At 43.7% G+C, this 25,960-nt stretch overlaps 4 non-coding genes across 4 annotated transcripts; all 4 read right to left on the bottom strand.

Annotated features, from left to right (window-relative positions):
• Positions 1 to 444: 444 nt before the first annotated feature.
• trnam-cau (transfer RNA methionine (anticodon CAU)) lies at positions 445 to 516 on the bottom strand. The gene has a single exon. It is a non-coding gene; the product is annotated as a tRNA-Met (tRNA).
• Positions 517 to 3,469: 2,953 nt separating this feature from the next.
• trnam-cau (transfer RNA methionine (anticodon CAU)) lies at positions 3,470 to 3,541 on the bottom strand. Its single transcript has one exon. It is a non-coding gene; the product is annotated as a tRNA-Met (tRNA).
• A 21,655-nt stretch (positions 3,542 to 25,196) lies between these two features.
• Positions 25,197 to 25,268, bottom strand: trnam-cau (transfer RNA methionine (anticodon CAU)). Its single transcript has one exon. It is a non-coding gene; the product is annotated as a tRNA-Met (tRNA).
• Positions 25,269 to 25,467: 199 nt separating this feature from the next.
• On the bottom strand, positions 25,468 to 25,539 carry trnat-cgu (transfer RNA threonine (anticodon CGU)). The gene has a single exon. It is a non-coding gene; the product is annotated as a tRNA-Thr (tRNA).
• Positions 25,540 to 25,960: the final 421 nt, after the last annotated feature.

The raw sequence follows: 25,960 nt of genomic DNA, 5'->3' as shown, positions 1-25,960 counted from the left end.
CTCACAATCCCTGGCTTAGGAGTCCAGTGTCTTAGGCCACTGGGATACTGTGTAAACAGTATGACCTATACGAACTGTTGGAAGAGGTAAAAAAATATATATAATGGCACTGAGACATGCCCATGAAACGACACATTTTTTTAAAATGTTGTTCGCACTTAAAATAAACTGTTTAGCAGAGGATGGTTTCGATCCATCGACCTCTGGGTTATGGGCCCAGCACGCTCCCGCTGCGCCACTCTGCTACCATCCACTTCAGAAAAGACTAGAACTCACAATCCATGGCTTAGGAGTCCAGTGTCTTAGGCCACTGGGATACTGTGTAAACAGTATGACCTATACGAACTGTTGGAAGAGGTAAAAAAATATATATAATGGCACTGAGACATGCCCATGAAACGACACATTTTTTTAAAATGTTGTTCGCACTTAAAATAAACTGTTTAGCAGAGGATGGTTTCGATCCATCGACCTCTGGGTTATGGGCCCAGCACGCTCCCACTGCGCCACTCTGCTTCCATCCACTTCAGAAAAGACTAGAACTCACAATCCATGGCTTAGGAGTCCAGTGTCTTAGGCCACTGGGATACTGTGTAAACAGTATGACCTATACGAACTGTTGGAAGAGGTAAAAAAATATATATAATGGCATTGAGACATGCCCATGAAACGACCCATTTTTTAAAAATGTTGTTCGCACTTAAAATAAACTGTTTAGCAGAGGATGGTTTCGATCCATCGACCTCTGGGTTATGGGCCCAGCACGCTCCCGCTGCGCCACTCTGCTCTCAGCCACTTCAGAAAAGACTAGAACTCACAATCCATGGCTTAGGAGTCCAGTGTCTTAGGCCACTGGGATACTGTTTAAACAGTATGACCTATACGAACTGTTGGAAGAGGTAAAAAAATATATATAATGGCACTGAGACATGCCCATGAAACGACACATTTTTTTAAAATGTTGTTCGCACTTAAAATAAACTGTTTAGCAGAGGATGGTTTCGATCCATCGACCTCTGGGTTATGGGCCCAGCACACTCCCGCTGCGCCACTCTGCTTCCATCCACTTCAGAAAAGACTAGAACTCACAATCCATGGCTTAGGAGTCCAGTGTCTTAGGCCACTGGGATACTGTGTAAACAGTATGACCTATACGAACTGTTGGAAGAGGTAAAAAAATATATATAATGGCACTGAGACATGCCCATGAAACGACACATTTTTTAAAAATGTTGTTCGCACTTAAAATAAAGTGTTTAGCAGAGGATGGTTTCGATCCATTGACCTCTGGGTTATGGGCCCAGCACGCTCCCGCTGCGCCACTCTGCTCTCAGCCACTTCAGAAAAGACTAGAACTCACAATCCATGGCTTAGGAGTCCAGTGTCTTAGGCCACTGGGATACTGTGTAAACAGTATGACCTATACGAACTGTTGGAAGAGGTAAACAAATATATATAATGGCACTGAGACATGCCCATGAAACGACACATTTTTTAAAAATGTTGTTCGCACTTAAAATAAACTGTTTAGCAGAGGATGGTTTCGATCCATCGACCTCTGGGTTATGGGCCCAGCACACTCCCGCTGCGCCACTCTGCTTCCATCCACCCCAGATGGGAATTGAACCCACAATCCCTGGCTTAGGAGGCCTTATCCATTAAGCCACTGGGGCACTGTCTACCTTTTGCAAATAGTATGAACTGATAGAAGCAGTAAAAACAATGTGTACTGGATAGCACTGAGACACGCAAATGAAATTTAGCTTTCTAATTTCTGTTTGCGTTTCATTTTTGAAAATAATCTGTTTAGCAGAGGATGGTTTCGAAAAAATATATATAATGGCACTGAGACATGCCCATGAAACGACACATTTTTTAAAAATGTTGTTCGCACTTGAAATAAACTGTTTAGCAGAGGATGGTTTCGATCCATCGACCTCTGGGTTATGGGCCCAGCACGCTCCCGCTGCGCCACTCTGCTTCCATCCACTTCAGAAAAGACTAGAACTCACAATCCATGGCTTAGGAGTCCAGTGTCTTAGGCCACTGGGATACTGTGTAAACAGTATGACCTATTCGAACTGTTGGAAGAGGTAAAAAAATAAACTGTTTAGCAGAGGATGGTTTCGATCCATCGACCTCTGGGTTATGGGCCCAGCACGCTCCCGCTGCGCCACTCTGCTTCCATTTACCCCAGATGGGACTTGAACCCACAATCCCTGGCTTAGGAGTCCAGTGTCTTAGGCCACTGGGATACTGTGTAAACAGTATGACCTATACGAACTGTTGGAAGAGGTAAAAAAATATATATAATGGCACTGAGACATGCCCATGAAACGACACATTTTTTAAAAATGTTGTTCGCACTTAAAATAAACTGTTTAGGAGAGGATGGTTTCGATCCATCGACCTCTGGGTTATGGGCCCAGCACGCTTCCGCTGCGCCACTCTGCTCTCAGCCACTTCAGAAAAGACTAGAACTCACAATCCATGGCTTAGGAGTCCAGTGTCTTAGGCCACTGGGATACTGTGTAAACAGTATGACCTATACGAACTGTTGGAAGAGGTAAAAAAATATATATAATGGCACTGAGACATGCCCATGAAACGACACATTTTTTAAAAATGTTGTTCGCACTTAAAATAAACTGTTTAGCAGAGGATGGTTTCGATCCATCGATCTCTGGGTTATGGGCCCAGCACGCTCCCGCTGCGCCACTCTGCTCTCAGCCACTTTAGAAAAGACTAGAACTCACAATCCATGGCTTAGGAGTCCAGTGTCTTAGGCCACTGGGATACTGTGTAAACAGTATGACCTATACGAACTGTTGGAAGAGCTAAAAAAATATATATAATGGCACTGAGACATGCCCATGAAACGACACATTTAAAAAAAAATGTTGTTCGCACTTAAAATAAACTGTTTAGCAGAGGATGGTTTCGATCCATCGACCTCTGGGTTATGGGCCCAGCACGCTCCCGCTGCGCCACTCTGCTCTCAGCCACTTTAGAAAAGACTAGAACTCACAATCCATGGCTTAGGAGTCCAGTGTCTTAGGCCACTGGGATACTGTGTAAACAGTATGACCTATACGAACTGTTGGAAGAGGTAAAAAAATATATATAATGGCACTGAGACATGCCCATGAAACGACACATTTAAAAAAAAATGTTGTTCGCACTTAAAATAAACTGTATAGCAGAGGATGGTTTCGATCCATCGACCTCTGGGTTATGGGCCCAGCACACTCCCGCTGCGCCACTCTGCTTCCATCCACTTCAGAAAAGACTAGAACTCACAATCCTTGGCTTAGGAGTCCAGTGTCTAAGGCCACTGGGATACTGTGTAAACAGTATGACCTATACGAACTGTTGGAAGAGGTAAAAAAATATATATAATGGCACTGAGACATGCCCATGAAACGACACATTTAAAAAAAAATGTTGTTCGCACTTAAAATAAACTGTTTAGCAGAGGATGGTTTCGATCCATCGACCTCTGGGTTATGGGCCCAGCACGCTTCCGCTGCGCCACTCTGCTCTCAGCCACTTCAGAAAAGACTAGAACTCACAATCCATGTCTTAGGAGTCCAGTGTCTTAGGCCACTGGGATACTGTGTAAACAGTATGACCTATACGAACTGTTGGAAGAGGTAAAACAAATATATATAATGGCACTGAGACATGCCCATGAAACGACACATTTTTTAAAAATGTTGTTCGCACTTAAAATAAACTGTTTAGCAGAGGATGGTTTCGATCCATCGACCTCTGGGTTATGGGCCCAGCACGCTCCCGCTGCGCCACTCTGCTTCCATCCACTTCAGAAAAGACTAGAACTCACAATCCATGGCTTAGGAGTCCAGTGTCTTAGGCCACTGGGATACTGTGTAAACAGTATGACCTATACGAACTGTTGGAAGAGGTAAACAAATATATATAATGGCACTGAGACATGCCCATGAAACGACACATTTTTTAAAAATGTTGTTCGCACTTAAAATAAACTGTTTAGCAGAGGATGGTTTCGATCCATCGACCTCTGGGTTATGGGCCCAGCACACTCCCGCTGCGCCACTCTGCTTCCATCCACCCCAGATGGGAATTGAACCCACAATCCCTGGCTTAGGAGGCCTTATCCATTAAGCCACTGGGGCACTGTCTACCTTTTGCAAATAGTATGAACTGATAGAAGCAGTAAAAACAATGTGTACTGGATAGCACTGAGACACGCAAATGAAATTTAGCTTTCTAATTTCTGTTTGCGTTTCATTTTTGAAAATAATCTGTTTAGCAGAGGATGGTTTCGAAAAAATATATATAATGGCACTGAGACATGCCCATGAAACGACACATTTTTTAAAAATGTTGTTCGCACTTGAAATAAACTGTTTAGCAGAGGATGGTTTCGATCCATCGACCTCTGGGTTATGGGCCCAGCACGCTCCCGCTGCGCCACTCTGCTTCCATCCACTTCAGAAAAGACTAGAACTCACAATCCATGGCTTAGGAGTCCAGTGTCTTAGGCCACTGGGATACTGTGTAAACAGTATGACCTATTCGAACTGTTGGAAGAGGTAAAAAAATAAACTGTTTAGCAGAGGATGGTTTCGATCCATCGACCTCTGGGTTATGGGCCCAGCACGCTCCCGCTGCGCCACTCTGCTTCCATTTACCCCAGATGGGACTTGAACCCACAATCCCTGGCTTAGGAGTCCAGTGTCTTAGGCCACTGGGATACTGTGTAAACAGTATGACCTATACGAACTGTTGGAAGAGGTAAAAAAATATATATAATGGCACTGAGACATGCCCATGAAACGACACATTTTTTAAAAATGTTGTTCGCACTTAAAATAAACTGTTTAGGAGAGGATGGTTTCGATCCATCGACCTCTGGGTTATGGGCCCAGCACGCTTCCGCTGCGCCACTCTGCTCTCAGCCACTTCAGAAAAGACTAGAACTCACAATCCATGGCTTAGGAGTCCAGTGTCTTAGGCCACTGGGATACTGTGTAAACAGTATGACCTATACGAACTGTTGGAAGAGGTAAAAAAAAATATATAATGACACGGAGACATGCCCATGAAACGACACATTTAAAAAAAATGTTGTTCGCACTTAAAATAAACTGTTTAGCAGAGGATGGTTTCGATCCATCGACCTCTGGGTTATGGGCCCAGCACGCTCCCGCTGCGCCACTCTGCTTCCATCCACTTCAGAAAAGACTAGAACTCACAATCCATGGCTTAGGAGTCCAGTGTCTAAGGCCACTGGGATACTGTGTAAACAGTATGACCTATACGAACTGTTGGAAGAGGTAAAAAAATATATATAATGGCACTGAGACATGCCCATGAAACGACACATTTTTTAAAAATGTTGTTCGCACTTAAAATAAACTGTTTAGCAGAGGATGGTTTCGATCCATCGACCTCTGGGTTATGGGCCCAGCACGCTCCCGCTGCGCCACTCTGCTCTCAGCCACTTTAGAAAAGACTAGAACTCACAATCCATGGCTTAGGAGTCCAGTGTCTTAGGCCACTGGGATACTGTGTAAACAGTATGACCTATACGAACTGTTGGAAGAGGTAAAAAAATATATATAATGGCACTGAGACATGCCCATGAAACGACACATTTAAAAAAAAATGTTGTTCGCACTTAAAATAAACTGTTTAGCAGAGGATGGTTTCGATCCATCGACCTCTGGGTTATGGGCCCAGCACACTCCCGCTGCGCCACTCTGCTTCCATCCACTTCAGAAAAGACTAGAACTCACAATCCTTGGCTTAGGAGTCCAGTGTCTAAGGCCACTGGGATACTGTGTAAACAGTATGACCTATACGAACTGTTGGAAGAGGTAAAAAAATATATATAATGGCACTGAGACATGCCCATGAAACGACACATTTAAAAAAAAATGTTGTTCGCACTTAAAATAAACTGTTTAGCAGAGGATGGTTTCTATCCATCGACCTCTGGGTTAGGGGCCCAGCACGCTTCCGCTGCGCCACTCTGCTCTCAGCCACTTCAGAAAAGACTAGAACTCACAATCCATGTCTTAGGAGTCCAGTGTCTTAGGCCACTGGGATACTGTGTAAACAGTATGACCTATACGAACTGTTGGAAGAGGTAAAAAAATATATATAATGGCACTGAGACATGCCCATGAAACGACACATTTTTTAAAAATGTTGTTCGCACTTAAAATAAACTGTTTAGCAGAGGATGGTTTCGATCCATCGACCTCTGGGTTATGGGCCCAGCACGCTCCCGCTGCGCCACTCTGCTTCCATCCACTTCAGAAAAGACTAGAACTCACAATCCATGTCTTAGGAGTCCAGTGTCTTAGGCCACTGGGATACTGTGTAAACAGTATGACCTATACGAACTGTTGGAAGAGGTAAAAAAATATATATAATGGCACTGAGACATGCCCATGAAACGACACATTTTTTAAAAATGTTGTTCGCACTTAAAATAAACTGTTTAGCAGAGGATGGTTTCGATCCATCGACCTCTGGGTTATGGGCCCAGCACGCTCCCGCTGCGCCACTCTGCTTCCATCCACTTCAGAAAAGACTAGAACTCACAATCCATGGCTTAGGAGTCCAGTGTCTTAGGCCACTGGGATACTGTGTAAACAGTATGACCTATACGAACTGTTGGAAGAGGTAAAAAAAATATATATAATGGCACTGAGACATGCCCATGAAACGACACATTTTTTTAAAATGTTGTTCGCACTTAAAATAAACTGTTTAGCAGAGGATGGTTTCGATCCATCGACCTCTGGGTTATGGGCCCAGCACGCTCCCGCTGCGCCACTCTGCTTCCATCCACTTCAGAAAAGACTAGAACTCACAATCCATGGCTTAGGAGTCCAGTGTCTTAGGCCACTGGGATACTGTGTAAACAGTATGACCTATACGAACTGTTGGATGAGGTAAAGAAATATATATAATGGCACTGAGACATGCCCATGAAACGACAAATTTTTTAAAAATGTTGTTTGCACTTAAAATAAACTGTTTAGCAGAGGATGGTTTCGATCCATCGACCTCTGGGTTATGGGCCCAGCACGCTCCCGCTGCGCCACTCTGCTCTCAGCCACTTCAGAAAAGACTAGAACTCACAATCCATGGCTTAGGAGTCCAGTGTCTTAGGCCACTGGGATACTGTGTAAACAGTATGACCTATACGAACTGTTGGAAGAGGTAAAAAAAAATATATAATGGCACTGAGACATGCCCATGAAACGACACATTTTTTTTAAATGTTGTTCGCACTTAAAATAAATTGTTTAGCAGAGGATGGTTTCGATCCATCGACCTCTGGGTTATGGGCCCAGCACGCTCCCGCTGCGCCACTCTGCTTCCATCCACTTCAGAAAAGACTAGAACTCACAATCCATGGCTTAGGAGTCCAGTGTCTTAGGCCACTGGGATACTGTGTAAACAGTATGACCTATACGAACTGTTGGAAGAGGTAAAAAAAAATATATAATGGCACTGAGACATGCCCATGAAACGACACATTTTTTAAAAATGTTGTTCGCACTTAATATAAACTGTTTAGCAGAGGATGGTTTCGATCCATCGACCTCTGGGTTATGGGCCCAGCACGCTCCCGCTGCGCCACTCTGCTTCCATCCACTTCAGAAAAGACTAGAACTCACAATCCATGGCTTAGGAGTCCAGTGTCTTAGGCCACTGGGATACTGTGTAAACAGTATGACCTATACGAACTGTTGGAAGAGGTAAAAAAATATATATAATGGCACTGAGACATGCCCATGAAACGACACATTTTTTTAAAATGTTGTTCGCACTTAAAATAAACTGTTTAGCAGAGGATGGTTTCAATCCATCGACCTCTGGGTTATGGGCCCAGCACGCTCCCGCTGCGCCACTCTGCTTCCATCCACTTCAGAAAAGACTAGAACTCACAATCCATGGCTTAGGAGTCCAGTGTCTTAGGCCACTGGGATACTGTGCAAACAGTATGACCTATACGAACTGTTGGAAGAGGTAAAAAAATATATATAATGGCACTGAGACATGCCCATGAAACGACAATTTTTTTTTAAATGTTGTTCGCACTTAAAATAAACTGTTTAGCAGAGGATGGTTTCGATCCATCGACCTCTGGGTTATGGGCCCAGCACGCTCCCGCTGCGCCACTCTGCTCTCAGCCACTTCAGAAAAGACTAGAACTCACAATCCATGGCTTAGGAGTCCAGTGTCTTAGGCCACTGGGATACTGTGTAAACAGTATGACCTATACGAACTGTTGGAAGAGGTAAAAAAAAATATATAATGGCACTGAGACATGCCCATGAAACGACACATTTTTTTTAAATGTTGTTCGCACTTAAAATAAATTGTTTAGCAGAGGATGGTTTCGATCCATCGACCTCTGGGTTATGGGCCCAGCACGCTCCCGCTGCGCCACTCTGCTTCCATCCACTTCAGAAAAGACTAGAACTCACAATCCATGGCTTAGGAGTCCAGTGTCTTAGGCCACTGGGATACTGTGTAAACAGTATGACCTATACGAACTGTTGGAAGAGGTAAAAAAAAATATATAATGGCACTGAGACATGCCCATGAAACGACACATTTTTTAAAAATGTTGTTCGCACTTAATATAAACTGTTTAGCAGAGGATGGTTTCGATCCATCGACCTCTGGGTTATGGGCCCAGCACGCTCCCGCTGCGCCACTCTGCTTCCATCCACTTCAGAAAAGACTAGAACTCACAATCCATGGCTTAGGAGTCCAGTGTCTTAGGCCACTGGGATACTGTGTAAACAGTATGACCTATACGAACTGTTGGAAGAGGTAAAAAAATATATATAATGGCACTGAGACATGCCCATGAAACGACACATTTTTTTAAAATGTTGTTCGCACTTAAAATAAACTGTTTAGCAGAGGATGGTTTCAATCCATCGACCTCTGGGTTATGGGCCCAGCACGCTCCCGCTGCGCCACTCTGCTTCCATCCACTTCAGAAAAGACTAGAACTCACAATCCATGGCTTAGGAGTCCAGTGTCTTAGGCCACTGGGATACTGTGCAAACAGTATGACCTATACGAACTGTTGGAAGAGGTAAAAAAATATATATAATGGCACTGAGACATGCCCATGAAACGACAATTTTTTTTTAAATGTTGTTCGCACTTAAAATAAACTGTTTAGCAGAGGATGGTTTCGATCCATCGACCTCTGGGTTATGGGCCCAGCACGCTCCCGCTGCGCCACTCTGCTTCCATCCACTTCAGAAAAGACTAGAACTCACAATCCATGGCTTAGGAGTCCAGTGTCTTAGGCCACTGGGATACTGTGTAAACAGTATGACCTATACGAACTGTTGGATGAGGTAAAGAAATATATATAATGGCACTGAGACATGCCCATGAAACGACAAATTTTTTAAAAATGTTGTTTGCACTTAAAATAAACTGTTTAGCAGAGGATGGTTTCGATCCATCGACCTCTGGGTTATGGGCCCAGCACGCTCCCGCTGCGCCACTCTGCTTCCATCCACTTCAGAAAAGACTAGAACTCACAATCCATGGCTTAGGAGTCCAGTGTCTTAGGCCACTGGGATACTGTGTAAACAGTATGACCTATACGAACTGTTGGAAGAGGTAAAAAAATATATATAATGGCACTGAGACATGCCCATGAAACGACACATTTTTTTAAAATGTTGTTCGCACTTAAAATAAACTGTTTAGCAGAGGATGGTTTCGATCCATCGACCTCTGGGTTATGGGCCCAGCACGCTCCCGCTGCGCCACTCTGCTTCCATCCACTTCAGAAAAGACTAGAACTCACAATCCATGGCTTAGGAGTCCAGTGTCTTAGGCCACTGGGATACTGTGTAAACAGTATGACCTATACGAACTGTTGGATGAGGTAAAGAAATATATATAATGGCACTGAGACATGCCCATGAAATGACAAATTTTTTAAAAATGTTGTTTGCACTTAAAATAAACTGTTTAGCAGAGGATGGTTTCGATCCATCGACCTCTGGGTTATGGGCCCAGCACGCTCCCGCTGCGCCACTCTGCTCTCAGCCACTTCAGAAAAGACTAGAACTCACAATCCATGGCTTAGGAGTCCAGTGTCTTAGGCCACTGGGATACTGTGTAAACAGTATGACCTATACGAACTGTTGGATGAGGTAAAGAAATATATATAATGGCACTGAGACATGCCCATGAAACGACAAATTTTTTAAAAATGTTGTTTGCACTTAAAATAAACTGTTTAGCAGAGGATGGTTTCGATCCATCGACCTCTGGGTTATGGGCCCAGCACGCTCCCTCTGCGCCACTCTGCTCTCAGCCACTTTAGAAAAGACTAGAACTCACAATCCATGGCTTAGGAGTCCAGTGTCTTAGGCCACTGGGATACTGTGTAAACAGTATGACCTATACAAACTGTTGGATGAGGTAAAGAAATATATATAATGGCACTGAGACATGCCCATGAAACGACAAAATTTTTTAAAATGTTGTTTGCACTTAAAATAAACTGTTTAGCAGAGGATGGTTTCGATCCATCGACCTCTGGGTTATGGGCCCAGCACGCTCCCGCTGCGCCACTCTGCTCTCAGCCACTTCGGAAAAGACTAGAACTCACAATCCATGGCTTAGGAGTCCAGTGTCTTAGGCCACTGGGATACTGTGTAAACAGTATGACCTATACGAACTGTTGGAAGAGGTAAAAAAATATATATAATGGCACTGAGACATGCCCATGAAACGACACATTTTTTAAAAATGTTGTTCGCACTTAAAATAAATTGTTTAGCAGAGGATGGTTTCGATCCATCGACCTCTGGGTTATGGGCCCAGCACGCTCCCGCTGTGCCACTCTGCTTCCATCCACTTCAGAAAAGACTAGAACTCACAATCCATGGCTTAGGAGTCCAGTGTCTTAGGCCACTGGGATACTGTGTAAACAGTATGACCTATACGAACTGTTGGAAGAGGTAAAAAAAAATATATAATGGCACTGAGACATGCCCATGAAACGACACATTTTTTAAAAATGTTGTTCGCACTTAAAATAAATTGTTTAGCAGAGGATGGTTTCGATCCATCGACCTCTGGGTTATGGGCCCAGCACGCTCCCGCTGCGCCACTCTGCTTCCATCCACTTCAGAAAAGACTAGAACTCACAATCCATGGCTTAGGAGTCCAGTGTCTTAGGCCACTGGGATACTGTGTAAACAGTATGACCTATACGAACTGTTGGAAGAGGTAAAAAAAAATATATAATGGCACTGAGACATGCCCATGAAACGACACATTTTTTTTAAATGTTGTTCGCACTTAAAATAAACTCTTTAGCAGAGGATGGTTTCGATCCATCGACCTCTGGGTTATGGGCCCAGCACGCTCCCGCTGCGCCACTCTGCTTCCATCCACTTCAGAAAAGACTAGAACTCACAATCCATGGCTTAGGAGTCCAGTGTCTTAGGCCACTGGGATACTGTGTAAACAGTATGACCTATACGAACTGTTGGAAGAGGTAAAAAAATATATATAATGGCACTGAGACATGCCCATGAAAGGACAATTTTTTTAAAAATGTTGTTCGCACTTAAAATAAACTGTTTAGCAGAGAATGGTTTCGATCCATCGGCCTCTGGGTTATGGGCCCAGCACGCTCCCGCTGCGCCACTCTGCTTCCATCCACTTCAGAAAAGACTAGAACTCACAATCCATGGCTTAGGAGTCCAGTGTCTTAGGCCACTGGGATACTGTGTAAACAGTATGACCTATACGAACTGTTGGATGAGGTAAAGAAATATATATAATGGCACTGAGACATGCCCATGAAACGACAAATTTTTTAAAAATGTTGTTTGCACTTAAAATAAACTGTTTAGCAGAGGATGGTTTCGATCCATCGACCTCTGGGTTATGGGCCCAGCACACTCCCGCTGCGCCACTCTGCTCTCAGCCACTTCAGAAAAGACTAGAACTCACAATCCATGGCTTAGGAGTCCAGTGTCTTAGGCCACTGGGATACTGTGTAAACAGTATGACCTATACGAACTGTTGGATGAGGTAAAGAAATATATATAATGGCACTGACACATGCCCATGAAACGACAAATTTTTTTTAAATGTTGTTTGCACTTAAAATAAACTGTTCAGCAGAGGATGGTTTCGATCCATCGACCTCTGGGTTATGGGCCCAGCACGCTCCCGCTGCGCCACTCTGCTCTCAGCCACTTCAGAAAAGACTAGAACTCACAATCCATGGCTTAGGAGTCCAGTGTCTTAGGCCACTGGGATACTGTGTAAACAGTATGACCTATACAAACTGTTGGATGAGGTAAAGAAATATATATAATGGCACTGAGACATGCCCATGAAACGACAAAATTTTTTAAAAATGTTGTTTGCACTTAAAATAAACTGTTTAGCAGAGGATGGTTTCGATCCATCGACCTCTGGGTTATGGGCCCAGCACGCTCCCGCTGCGCCACTCTGCTCTCAGCCACTTCAGAAAAGACTAGAACTCACAATCCATGGCTTAGGAGTCCAGTGTCTTAGGCCACTGGGATACTGTGTAAACAGTATGACCTATACGAACTGTTGGAAGAGGTAAAAAAATATATATAATGGCACTGAGACATGCCCATGAAACGACAAATTTTTTTAAAATGTTGTTCGCACTTAAAATAAACTGTTTAGCAGAGAATGGTTTCGATCCATCGACCTCTGGGTTATGGGCCCAGCACACTCCCGCTGCGCCACTCTGCTTCCAACCACTTCAGAAAAGACTAGAACTCACAATCCATGGCTTAGGAGTCCAGTGTCTTAGGCCACTGGGATACTGTGTAAACAGTATGACCTATACGAACTGTTGGATGAGGTAAAGAAATATATATAATGGCACTGAGACATGCCCATGAAACGACCAATTTTTTAAAAATGTTGTTTGCACTTAAAATAAACTGTTTAGCAGAGGATGGTTTCGATCCATCGACCTCTGGGTTATGGGCCCAGCACGCTCCCGCTGCGCCACTCTGCTCTCAGCCACTTCAGAAAAGACTAGAACTCACAATCCATGGCTTAGGAGTCCAGTGTCTTAGGCCACTGGGATACTGTGTAAACAGTATGACCTATACAAACTGTTGGATGAGGTAAAGAAATATATATAATGGCACTGAGACATGCCCATGAAACGACACATTTTTTTAAAAATGTTGTTTGCACTTAAAATAAACTGTTTAGCAGAGGATGGTTTCGATCCATCGACCTCTGGGTTATGGGCCCAGCACGCTCCCGCTGCGCCACTCTGCTCTCAGCCACTTCAGAAAAGACTAGAACTCACAATCCATGGCTTAGGAGTCCAGTGTCTTAGGCCACTGGGATACTGTGTAAACAGTATGACCTATACGAACTGTTGGATGAGGTAAAGAAATATATATAATGGCACTGAGACATGCCCATGAAACGACAAATTTTTTAAAAATGTTGTTTGCACTTAAAATAAACTGTTTAGCAGAGGATGGTTTCGATCCATCGACCTCTGGGTTATGGGCCCAGCACGCTCCCTCTGCGCCACTCTGCTCTCAGCCACTTTAGAAAAGACTAGAACTCACAATCCATGGCTTAGGAGTCCAGTGTCTTAGGCCACTGGGATACTGTGTAAACAGTATGACCTATACAAACTGTTGGATGAGGTAAAGAAATATATATAATGGCACTGAGACATGCCCATGAAACGACAAAATTTTTTAAAATGTTGTTTGCACTTAAAATAAACTGTTTAGCAGAGGATGGTTTCGATCCATCGACCTCTGGGTTATGGGCCCAGCACGCTCCCGCTGCGCCACTCTGCTCTCAGCCACTTCGGAAAAGACTAGAACTCACAATCCATGGCTTAGGAGTCCAGTGTCTTAGGCCACTGGGATACTGTGTAAACAGTATGACCTATACGAACTGTTGGAAGAGGTAAAAAAATATATATAATGGCACTGAGACATGCCCATGAAACGACACATTTTTTAAAAATGTTCGCACTTAAAATAAATTGTTTAGCAGAGGATGGTTTCGATCCATCGACCTCTGGGTTATGGGCCCAGCACGCTCCCGCTGTGCCACTCTGCTTCCATCCACTTCAGAAAAGACTAGAACTCACAATCCATGGCTTAGGAGTCCAGTGTCTTAGGCCACTGGGATACTGTGTAAACAGTATGACCTATACGAACTGTTGGAAGAGGTAAAAAAAAATATATAATGGCACTGAGACATGCCCATGAAACGACACATTTTTTAAAAATGTTGTTCGCACTTAAAATAAATTGTTTAGCAGAGGATGGTTTCGATCCATCGACCTCTGGGTTATGGGCCCAGCACGCTCCCGCTGCGCCACTCTGCTTCCATCCACTTCAGAAAAGACTAGAACTCACAATCCATGGCTTAGGCCACTGGGATACTGTGTAAACAGTATGACCTATACGAACTGTTGGAAGAGGTAAAAAAAAAAATATAATGGCACTGAGACATGCCCATGAAACGACACATTTTTTAAAAATGTTGTTCGCACTTAAAATAAACTCTTTAGCAGAGGATGGTTTCGATCCATCGACCTCTGGGTTATGGGCCCAGCACGCTCCCGCTGCGCCACTCTGCTTCCATCCACTTCAGAAAAGACTAGAACTCACAATCCATGGCTTAGGAGTCCAGTGTCTTAGGCCACTGGGATACTGTGTAAACAGTATGACCTATACGAACTGTTGGAAGAGGTAAAAAAAAATATATAATGGCACTGAGACATGCCCATGAAACGACACATTTTTTTAAAATGTTGTTCGCACTTAAAATAAACTGTTTAGCAGAGGATGGTTTCGATCCATCGACCTCTGGGTTATGGGCCCAGCACGCTCCCGCTGCGCCACTCTGCTTCCATCCACTTCAGAAAAGACTAGAACTCACAATCCATGGCTTAGGAGTCCAGTGTCTTAGGCCACTGGGATACTGTGTAAACAGTATGACCTATACGAACTGTTGGATGAGGTAAAGAAATATATATAATGGCACTGAGACATGCCCATGAAATGACAAATTTTTTAAAAATGTTGTTTGCACTTAAAATAAACTGTTTAGCAGAGGATGGTTTCGATCCATCGACCTCTGGGTTATGGGCCCAGCACGCTCCCGCTGCGCCACTCTGCTCTCAGCCACTTCAGAAAAGACTAGAACTCACAATCCATGGCTTAGGAGTCCAGTGTCTTAGGCCACTGGGATACTGTGTAAACAGTATGACCTATACGAACTGTTGGATGAGGTAAAGAAATATATATAATGGCACTGAGACATGCCCATGAAACGACAAATTTTTTAAAAATGTTGTTTGCACTTAAAATAAACTGTTTAGCAGAGGATGGTTTCGATCCATCGACCTCTGGGTTATGGGCCCAGCACGCTCCCTCTGCGCCACTCTGCTCTCAGCCACTTTAGAAAAGACTAGAACTCACAATCCATGGCTTAGGAGTCCAGTGTCTTAGGCCACTGGGATACTGTGTAAACAGTATGACCTATACAAACTGTTGGATGAGGTAAAGAAATATATATAATGGCACTGAGACATGCCCATGAAACGACAAAATTTTTTAAAATGTTGTTTGCACTTAAAATAAACTGTTTAGCAGAGGATGGTTTCGATCCATCGACCTCTGGGTTATGGGCCCAGCACGCTCCCGCTGCGCCACTCTGCTCTCAGCCACTTCGGAAAAGACTAGAACTCACAATCCATGGCTTAGGAGTCCAGTGTCTTAGGCCACTGGGATACTGTGTAAACAGTATGACCTATACGAACTGTTGGAAGAGGTAAAAAAATATATATAATGGCACTGAGACATGCCCATGAAACGACACATTTTTTAAAAATGTTGTTCGCACTTAAAATAAATTGTTTAGCAGAGGATGGTTTCGATCCATCGACCTCTGGGTTATGGGCCCAGCACGCTCCCGCTGTGCCACTCTGCTTCCATCCACTTCAGAAAAGACTAGAACTCACAATCCATGGCTTAGGAGTCCAGTGTCTTAGGCCACTGGGATACTGTGTAAACAGTATGACCTATACGAACTGTTGGAAGAGGTAAAAAAAAATATATAATGGCACTGAGACATGCCCATGAAACGACACATTTTTTAAAAATGTTGTTCGCACTTAAAATAAATTGTTTAGCAGAGGATGGTTTCGATCCATCAACCTCTGGGTTATGGGCCCAGCACGCTCCCGCTGCGCCACTCTGCTTCCATCCACTTCAGAAAAGACTAGAACTCACAATCCATGGCTTAGGAGTCCAGTGTCTTAGGCCACTGGGATACTGTGTAAACAGTATGACCTATACGAACTGTTGGAAGAGGTAAAAAAAAATATATAATGGCACTGAGACATGCCCATGAAACGACACATTTTTTAAAAATGTTGTTCGCACTTAAAATAAACTCTTTAGCAGAGGATGGTTTCGATCCATCGACCTCTGGGTTATGGGCCCAGCACGCTCCCGCTGCGCCACTCTGCTTCCATCCACTTCAGAAAAGACTAGAACTCACAATCCATGGCTTAGGAGTCCAGTGTCTTAGGCCACTGGGATACTGTGTAAACAGTATGACCTATACGAACTGTTGGAAGAGGTAAAAAAATATATATAATGGCACTGAGACATGCCCATGAAAGGACAATTTTTTTTAAAATGTTGTTCGCACTTAAAATAAACTGTTTAGCAGAGAATGGTTTCGATCCATCGGCCTCTGGGTTATGGGCCCAGCACGCTCCCGCTGCGCCACTCTGCTTCCATCCACTTCAGAAAAGACTAGAACTCACAATCCATGGCTTAGGAGTCCAGTGTCTTAGGCCACTGGGATACTGTGTAAACAGTATGACCTATACGAACTGTTGGATGAGGTAAAGAAATATATATAATGGCACTGAGACATGCCCATGAAACGACAAATTTTTTAAAAATGTTGTTTGCACTTAAAATAAACTGTTTAGCAGAGGATGGTTTCGATCCATCGACCTCTGGGTTATGGGCCCAGCACACTCCCGCTGCGCCACTCTGCTCTCAGCCACTTCAGAAAAGACTAGAACTCACAATCCATGGCTTAGGAGTCCAGTGTCTTAGGCCACTGGGATACTGTGTAAACAGTATGACCTATACGAACTGTTGGATGAGGTAAAGAAATATATATAATGGCACTGACACATGCCCATGAAACGACAAATTTTTTTAAAATGTTGTTTGCACTTAAAATAAACTGTTCAGCAGAGGATGGTTTCGATCCATCGACCTCTGGGTTATGGGCCCAGCACGCTCCCGCTGCGCCACTCTGCTCTCAGCCACTTCAGAAAAGACTAGAACTCACAATCCATGGCTTAGGAGTCCAGTGTCTTAGGCCACTGGGATACTGTGTAAACAGTATGACCTATACAAACTGTTGGATGAGGTAAAGAAATATATATAATGGCACTGAGACATGCCCATGAAACGACAAATTTTAAAAAAAATGTTGTTTGCACTTAAAATAAACTGTTTAGCAGAGGATGGTTTCGATCCATCGACCTCTGGGTTATGGGCCCAGCACGCTCCCGCTGCGCCACTCTGCTCTCAGCCACTTCAGAAAAGACTAGAACTCACAATCCATGGCTTAGGAGTCCAGTGTCTTAGGCCACTGGGATACTGTGTAAACAGTATGACCTATACGAACTGTTGGAAGAGGTAAAAAAATATATATAATGGCACTGAGACATGCCCATGAAACGACAAATTTTTTTAAAATGTTGTTCGCACTTAAAATAAACTGTTTAGCAGTGAATGGTTTCGATCCATCGACCTCTGGGTTATGGGCCCAGCACACTCCCGCTGCGCCACTCTGCTTCCAACCACTTCAGAAAAGACTAGAACTCACAATCCATGGCTTAGGAGTCCAGTGTCTTAGGCCACTGGGATACTGTGTAAACAGTATGACCTATACGAACTGTTGGATGAGGTAAAGAAATATATATAATGGCACTGAGACATGCCCATGAAACGACCAATTTTTTAAAAATGTTGTTTGCACTTAAAATAAACTGTTTAGCAGAGGATGGTTTCGATCCATCGACCTCTGGGTTATGGGCCCAGCACGCTCCCGCTGCGCCACTCTGCTCTCAGCCACTTCAGAAAAGACTAGAACTCACAATCCATGGCTTAGGAGTCCAGTGTCTTAGGCCACTGGGATACTGTGTAAACAGTATGACCTATACGAACTGTTGGATGAGGTAAAGAAATATATATAATGGCACTGAGACATGCCCATGAAACGACAAATTTTTTAAAAATGTTGTTTGCACTTAAAATAAACTGTTTAGCAGAGGATGGTTTCGATCCATCGACCTCTGGGTTATGGGCCCAGCACGCTCCCTCTGCGCCACTCTGCTCTCAGCCACTTTAGAAAAGACTAGAACTCACAATCCATGGCTTAGGAGTCCAGTGTCTTAGGCCACTGGGATACTGTGTAAACAGTATGACCTATACAAACTGTTGGATGAGGTAAAGAAATATATATAATGGCACTGAGACATGCCCATGAAACGACAAAATTTTTTAAAATGTTGTTTGCACTTAAAATAAACTGTTTAGCAGAGGATGGTTTCGATCCATCGACCTCTGGGTTATGGGCCCAGCACGCTCCCGCTGCGCCACTCTGCTCTCAGCCACTTCGGAAAAGACTAGAACTCACAATCCATGGCTTAGGAGTCCAGTGTCTTAGGCCACTGGGATACTGTGTAAACAGTATGACCTATACGAACTGTTGGAAGAGGTAAAAAAATATATATAATGGCACTGAGACATGCCCATGAAACGACACATTTTTTAAAAATGTTGTTCGCACTTAAAATAAATTGTTTAGCAGAGGATGGTTTCGATCCATCGACCTCTGGGTTATGGGCCCAGCACGCTCCCGCTGTGCCACTCTGCTTCCATCCACTTCAGAAAAGACTAGAACTCACAATCCATGGCTTAGGAGTCCAGTGTCTTAGGCCACTGGGATACTGTGTAAACAGTATGACCTATACGAACTGTTGGAAGAGGTAAAAAAAAATATATAATGGCACTGAGACATGCCCATGAAACGACACATTTTTTAAAAATGTTGTTCGCACTTAAAATAAATTGTTTAGCAGAGGATGGTTTCGATCCATCGACCTCTGGGTTATGGGCCCAGCACGCTCCCGCTGCGCCACTCTGCTTCCATCCACTTCAGAAAAGACTAGAACTCACAATCCATGGCTTAGGAGTCCAGTGTCTTAGGCCACTGGGATACTGTGTAAACAGTATGACCTATACGAACTGTTGGAAGAGGTAAAAAAAAATATATAATGGCACTGAGACATGCCCATGAAACGACACATTTTTTAAAAATGTTGTTCGCACTTAAAATAAACTCTTTAGCAGAGGATGGTTTCGATCCATCGACCTCTGGGTTATGGGCCCAGCACGCTCCCGCTGCGCCACTCTGCTTCCATCCACTTCAGAAAAGACTAGAACTCACAATCCATGGCTTAGGAGTCCAGTGTCTTAGGCCACTGGGATACTGTGTAAACAGTATGACCTATACGAACTGTTGGAAGAGGTAAAAAAATATATTTAATGGCACTGAGACATGCCCATGAAAGGACAATTTTTTTTTAAATGTTGTTCGCACTTAAAATAAACTGTTTAGCAGAGAATGGTTTCGATCCATCGGCCTCTGGGTTATGGGCCCAGCACGCTCCCGCTGCGCCACTCTGCTTCCATCCACTTCAGAAAAGACTAGAACTCACAATCCATGGCTTAGGAGTCCAGTGTCTTAGGCCACTGGGATACTGTGTAAACAGTATGACCTATACGAACTGTTGGATGAGGTAAAGAAATATATATAATGGCACTGAGACATGCCCATGAAACGACAAATTTTTTAAAAATGTTGTTTGCACTTAAAATAAACTGTTTAGCAGAGGATGGTTTCGATCCATCGACCTCTGGGTTATGGGCCCAGCACACTCCCGCTGCGCCACTCTGCTCTCAGCCACTTCAGAAAAGACTAGAACTCACAATCCATGGCTTAGGAGTCCAGTGTCTTAGGCCACTGGGATACTGTGTAAACAGTATGACCTATACGAACTGTTGGATGAGGTAAAGAAATATATATAATGGCACTGACACATGCCCATGAAACGACAAATTTTTTTAAAATGTTGTTTGCACTTAAAATAAACTGTTCAGCAGAGGATGGTTTCGATCCATCGACCTCTGGGTTATGGGCCCAGCACGCTCCCGCTGCGCCACTCTGCTCTCAGCCACTTCAGAAAAGACTAGAACTCACAATCCATGGCTTAGGAGTCCAGTGTCTTAGGCCACTGGGATACTGTGTAAACAGTATGACCTATACAAACTGTTGGATGAGGTAAAGAAATATATATAATGGCACTGAGACATGCCCATGAAACGACAAATTTTTTAAAAAATGTTGTTTGCACTTAAAATAAACTGTTTAGCAGAGGATGGTTTCGATCCATCGACCTCTGGGTTATGGGCCCAGCACGCTCCCGCTGCGCCACTCTGCTCTCAGCCACTTCAGAAAAGACTAGAACTCACAATCCATGGCTTAGGAGTCCAGTGTCTTAGGCCACTGGGATACTGTGTAAACAGTATGACCTATACAAACTGTTGGATGAGGTAAAGAAATATATATAATGGCACTGAGACATGCCCATGAAACGACAAATTTTAAAAAAAATGTTGTTCGCACTTAAAATAAACTGTTTAGCAGAGGATGGTTTCGATCCATCGACCTCTGGGTTATGGGCCCAGCACGCTCCCGCTGCGCCACTCTGCTCTCAGCCACTTCAGAAAAGACTAGAACTCACAATCCATGGCTTAGGAGTCCAGTGTCTTAGGCCACTGGGATACTGTGTAAACAGTATGACCTATACGAACTGTTGGAAGAGGTAAAAAAATATATATAATGGCACTGAGACATGCCCATGAAACGACAAATTTTTTTAAAATGTTGTTCGCACTTAAAATAAACTGTTTAGCAGTGAATGGTTTCGATCCATCGACCTCTGGGTTATGGGCCCAGCACACTCCCGCTGCGCCACTCTGCTTCCAACCACTTCAGAAAAGACTAGAACTCACAATCCATGGCTTAGGAGTCCAGTGTCTTAGGCCACTGGGATACTGTGTAAACAGTATGACCTATACAAACTGTTGGATGAGGTAAAGAAATATATATAATGGCACTGAGACATGCCCATGAAACGACCAATTTTTTAAAAATGTTGTTTGCACTTAAAATAAACTGTTTAGCAGAGGATGGTTTCGATCCATCGACCTCTGGGTTATGGGCCCAGCACGCTCCCGCTGCGCCACTCTGCTCTCAGCCACTTCAGAAAAGACTAGAACTCACAATCCATGGCTTAGGAGTCCAGTGTCTTAGGCCACTGGGATACTGTGTAAACAGTATGACCTATACGAACTGTTGGATGAGGTAAAAAAATATATATAATGGCACTGAGACATGCCCATGAAACGACAAATTTTTTAAAAATGTTGTTTGCACTTAAAATAAACTGTTTAGCAGAGGATGGTTTCGATCCATCGACCTCTGGGTTATGGGCCCAGCACGCTCCCTCTGCGCCACTCTGCTCTCAGCCACTTTAGAAAAGACTAGAACTCACAATCCATGGCTTAGGAGTCCAGTGTCTTAGGCCACTGGGATACTGTGTAAACAGTATGACCTATACAAACTGTTGGATGAGGTAAAGAAATATATATAATGGCACTGAGACATGCCCATGAAACGACAAAATTTTTTAAAATGTTGTTTGCACTTAAAATAAACTGTTTAGCAGAGGATGGTTTCGATCCATCGACCTCTGGGTTATGGGCCCAGCACGCTCCCGCTGCGCCACTCTGCTCTCAGCCACTTCGGAAAAGACTAGAACTCACAATCCATGGCTTAGGAGTCCAGTGTCTTAGGCCACTGGGATACTGTGTAAACAGTATGACCTATACGAACTGTTGGAAGAGGTAAAAAAATATATATAATGGCACTGAGACATGCCCATGAAACGACACATTTTTTAAAAATGTTGTTCGCACTTAAAATAAATTGTTTAGCAGAGGATGGTTTCGATCCATCGACCTCTGGGTTATGGGCCCAGCACGCTCCCGCTGTGCCACTCTGCTTCCATCCACTTCAGAAAAGACTAGAACTCACAATCCATGGCTTAGGAGTCCAGTGTCTTAGGCCACTGGGATACTGTGTAAACAGTATGACCTATACGAACTGTTGGAAGAGGTAAAAAAAAATATATAATGGCACTGAGACATGCCCATGAAACGACACATTTTTTAAAAATGTTGTTCGCACTTAAAATAAATTGTTTAGCAGAGGATGGTTTCGATCCATCGACCTCTGGGTTATGGGCCCAGCACGCTCCCGCTGCGCCACTCTGCTTCCATCCACTTCAGAAAAGACTAGAACTCACAATCCATGGCTTAGGAGTCCAGTGTCTTAGGCCACTGGGATACTGTGTAAACAGTATGACCTATACGAACTGTTGGAAGAGGTAAAAAAAAATATATAATGGCACTGAGACATGCCCATGAAACGACACATTTTTTAAAAATGTTGTTCGCACTTAAAATAAACTCTTTAGCAGAGGATGGTTTCGATCCATCGACCTCTGGGTTATGGGCCCAGCACGCTCCCGCTGCGCCACTCTGCTTCCATCCACTTCAGAAAAGACTAGAACTCACAATCCATGGCTTAGGAGTCCAGTGTCTTAGGCCACTGGGATACTGTGTAAACAGTATGACCTATACGAACTGTTGGAAGAGGTAAAAAAATATATTTAATGGCACTGAGACATGCCCATGAAAGGACAATTTTTTTTTAAATGTTGTTCGCACTTAAAATAAACTGTTTAGCAGAGAATGGTTTCGATCCATCGGCCTCTGGGTTATGGGCCCAGCACGCTCCCGCTGCGCCACTCTGCTTCCATCCACTTCAGAAAAGACTAGAACTCACAATCCATGGCTTAGGAGTCCAGTGTCTTAGGCCACTGGGATACTGTGTAAACAGTATGACCTATACGAACTGTTGGATGAGGTAAAGAAATATATATAATGGCACTGAGACATGCCCATGAAACGACAAATTTTTTAAAAATGTTGTTTGCACTTAAAATAAACTGTTTAGCAGAGGATGGTTTCGATCCATCGACCTCTGGGTTATGGGCCCAGCACACTCCCGCTGCGCCACTCTGCTCTCAGCCACTTCAGAAAAGACTAGAACTCACAATCCATGGCTTAGGAGTCCAGTGTCTTAGGCCACTGGGATACTGTGTAAACAGTATGACCTATACGAACTGTTGGATGAGGTAAAGAAATATATATAATGGCACTGACACATGCCCATGAAACGACAAATTTTTTTAAAATGTTGTTTGCACTTAAAATAAACTGTTCAGCAGAGGATGGTTTCGATCCATCGACCTCTGGGTTATGGGCCCAGCACGCTCCCGCTGCGCCACTCTGCTCTCAGCCACTTCAGAAAAGACTAGAACTCACAATCCATGGCTTAGGAGTCCAGTGTCTTAGGCCACTGGGATACTGTGTAAACAGTATGACCTATACAAACTGTTGGATGAGGTAAAGAAATATATATAATGGCACTGAGACATGCCCATGAAACGACAAATTTTTTAAAAAATGTTGTTTGCACTTAAAATAAACTGTTTAGCAGAGGATGGTTTCGATCCATCGACCTCTGGGTTATGGGCCCAGCACGCTCCCGCTGCGCCACTCTGCTCTCAGCCACTTCAGAAAAGACTAGAACTCACAATCCATGGCTTAGGAGTCCAGTGTCTTAGGCCACTGGGATACTGTGTAAACAGTATGACCTATACGAACTGTTGGAAGAGGTAAAAAAATATATATAATGGCACTGAGACATGCCCATGAAACGACAAATTTTTTTAAAATGTTGTTCGCACTTAAAATAAACTGTTTAGCAGAGAATGGTTTCGATCCATCGACCTCTGGGTTATGGGCCCAGCACACTCCCGCTGCGCCACTCTGCTTCCAACCACTTCAGAAAAGACTAGAACTCACAATCCATGGCTTAGGAGTCCAGTGTCTTAGGCCACTGGGATACTGTGTAAACAGTATGACCTATACGAACTGTTGGATGAGGTAAAGAAATATATATAATGGCACTGAGACATGCCCATGAAACGACCAATTTTTTAAAAATGTTGTTTGCACTTAAAAAAAACTGTTTAGCAGAGGATGGTTTCGATCCATCGACCTCTGGGTTATGGGCCCAGCACGCTCCCGCTGCGCCACTCTGCTCTCAGCCACTTCAGAAAAGACTAGAACTCACAATCCATGGCTTAGGAGTCCAGTGTCTTAGGCCACTGGGATACTGTGTAAACAGTATGACCTATACAAACTGTTGGATGAGGTAAAGAAATATATATAATGGCACTGAGACATGCCCATGAAACGACAAATTTTTTTAAAAATGTTGTTTGCACTTAAAATAAACTGTTTAGCAGAGGATGGTTTCGATCCATCGACCTCTGGGTTATGGGCCCAGCACGCTCCCGCTGCGCCACTCTGCTCTCAGCCACTTCAGAAAAGACTAGAACTCACAATCCATGGCTTAGGAGTCCAGTGTCTTAGGCCACTGGGATACTGTGTAAACAGTATGACCTATACGAACTGTTGGAAGAGGTAAAAAAATATATATAATGGCACTGAGACATGCCCATGAAACGACAAATTTTTTTTAAATGTTGTTCGCACTTAAAATAAACTGTTTAGCAGAGGATGGTTTCGATCCATCGACCTCTGGGTTATGGGCCCAGCACGCTCCCGCTGCGCCACTCTGCTTCCATCCACCCCAGATGGGACTTGAACACACAATCCCTGCCTTAGGAGGGCAGTGCCTTATCCATTAGGCCACTGGGGCACTGTCTACCTTTTGCAAATAGTATGAACTGATAGAAGCAGTAAAAACAATGTGTACTGGATAGCACTGAGACACGCAAATGAAATTTAGCTTTCTAATTTCTGTTTGCGTTTCATTTTTGAAAATAATCTGTTTAGCAGAGGATGGTTTCGATCCATCGACCTCTGGGTTATGGGCCCAGCACGCTTCCGCTGCGCCACTCTGCTCTCAGCCACTTCAGAAAAGACTAGAACTCACAATCCATGGCTTAGGAGTCCAGTGTCTTAGGCCACTGGGATACTGTGTAAACAGTATGACCTATACGAACTGTTGGAAGAGGTAAAAAAATATATCTAATGGCACTGAGACATGCCCATGAAACGACACATTTTTTAAAAATGTTGTTCCCACTTAAAATAAACTGTTTAGCAGAGGATGGTTTCGATCCATCGACCTCTGGGTTACGGGCCCAGCACGCTCCCGCTGCGCTACTCTGCTTCCATCCACCCCAGATGGGACTTGAACCCACAATCCCTGGATTAGGAGTCCATTGTCTTAGGCCACTGGGATACTGTGTAAAGAGTATGACCTATACGAACTGTTGGAAGAGGTAAAAAAATATATATAATGGCACTGAGACATACCCATGAAACAACACATTTTTTAAAAATGTTGTTCGCACTTAAAATAAACTGTTTAGCAGAGGATGGTTTCGATCCATCGACCTCTGGGTTATGGGCCCAGCACGCTCCCGCTGCGCCACTCTGCTTCCATCCACTTCAGAAAAGACTAGAACTCACAATCCATGGCTTAGGAGTCCAGTGTCTTAGGCCACTGGGATACTGTGTAAACAGTATGACCTATACGAACTGTTGGAAGAGGTAAAAAAATATATATAATGGCACTGAGACATGCCCAT

The sequence above is a fragment of the Oncorhynchus mykiss genome, chromosome 7, assembly GCF_057628025.1.
Source record: "Oncorhynchus mykiss isolate SJ-2025 chromosome 7, ASM5762802v1, whole genome shotgun sequence".
NCBI classification, from domain to species: Eukaryota; Metazoa; Chordata; class Actinopteri; order Salmoniformes; family Salmonidae; genus Oncorhynchus; species Oncorhynchus mykiss.
Note: the sequence above shows the minus strand (reverse complement) of the source record. Positions and strands in the feature narration are given on the sequence as shown.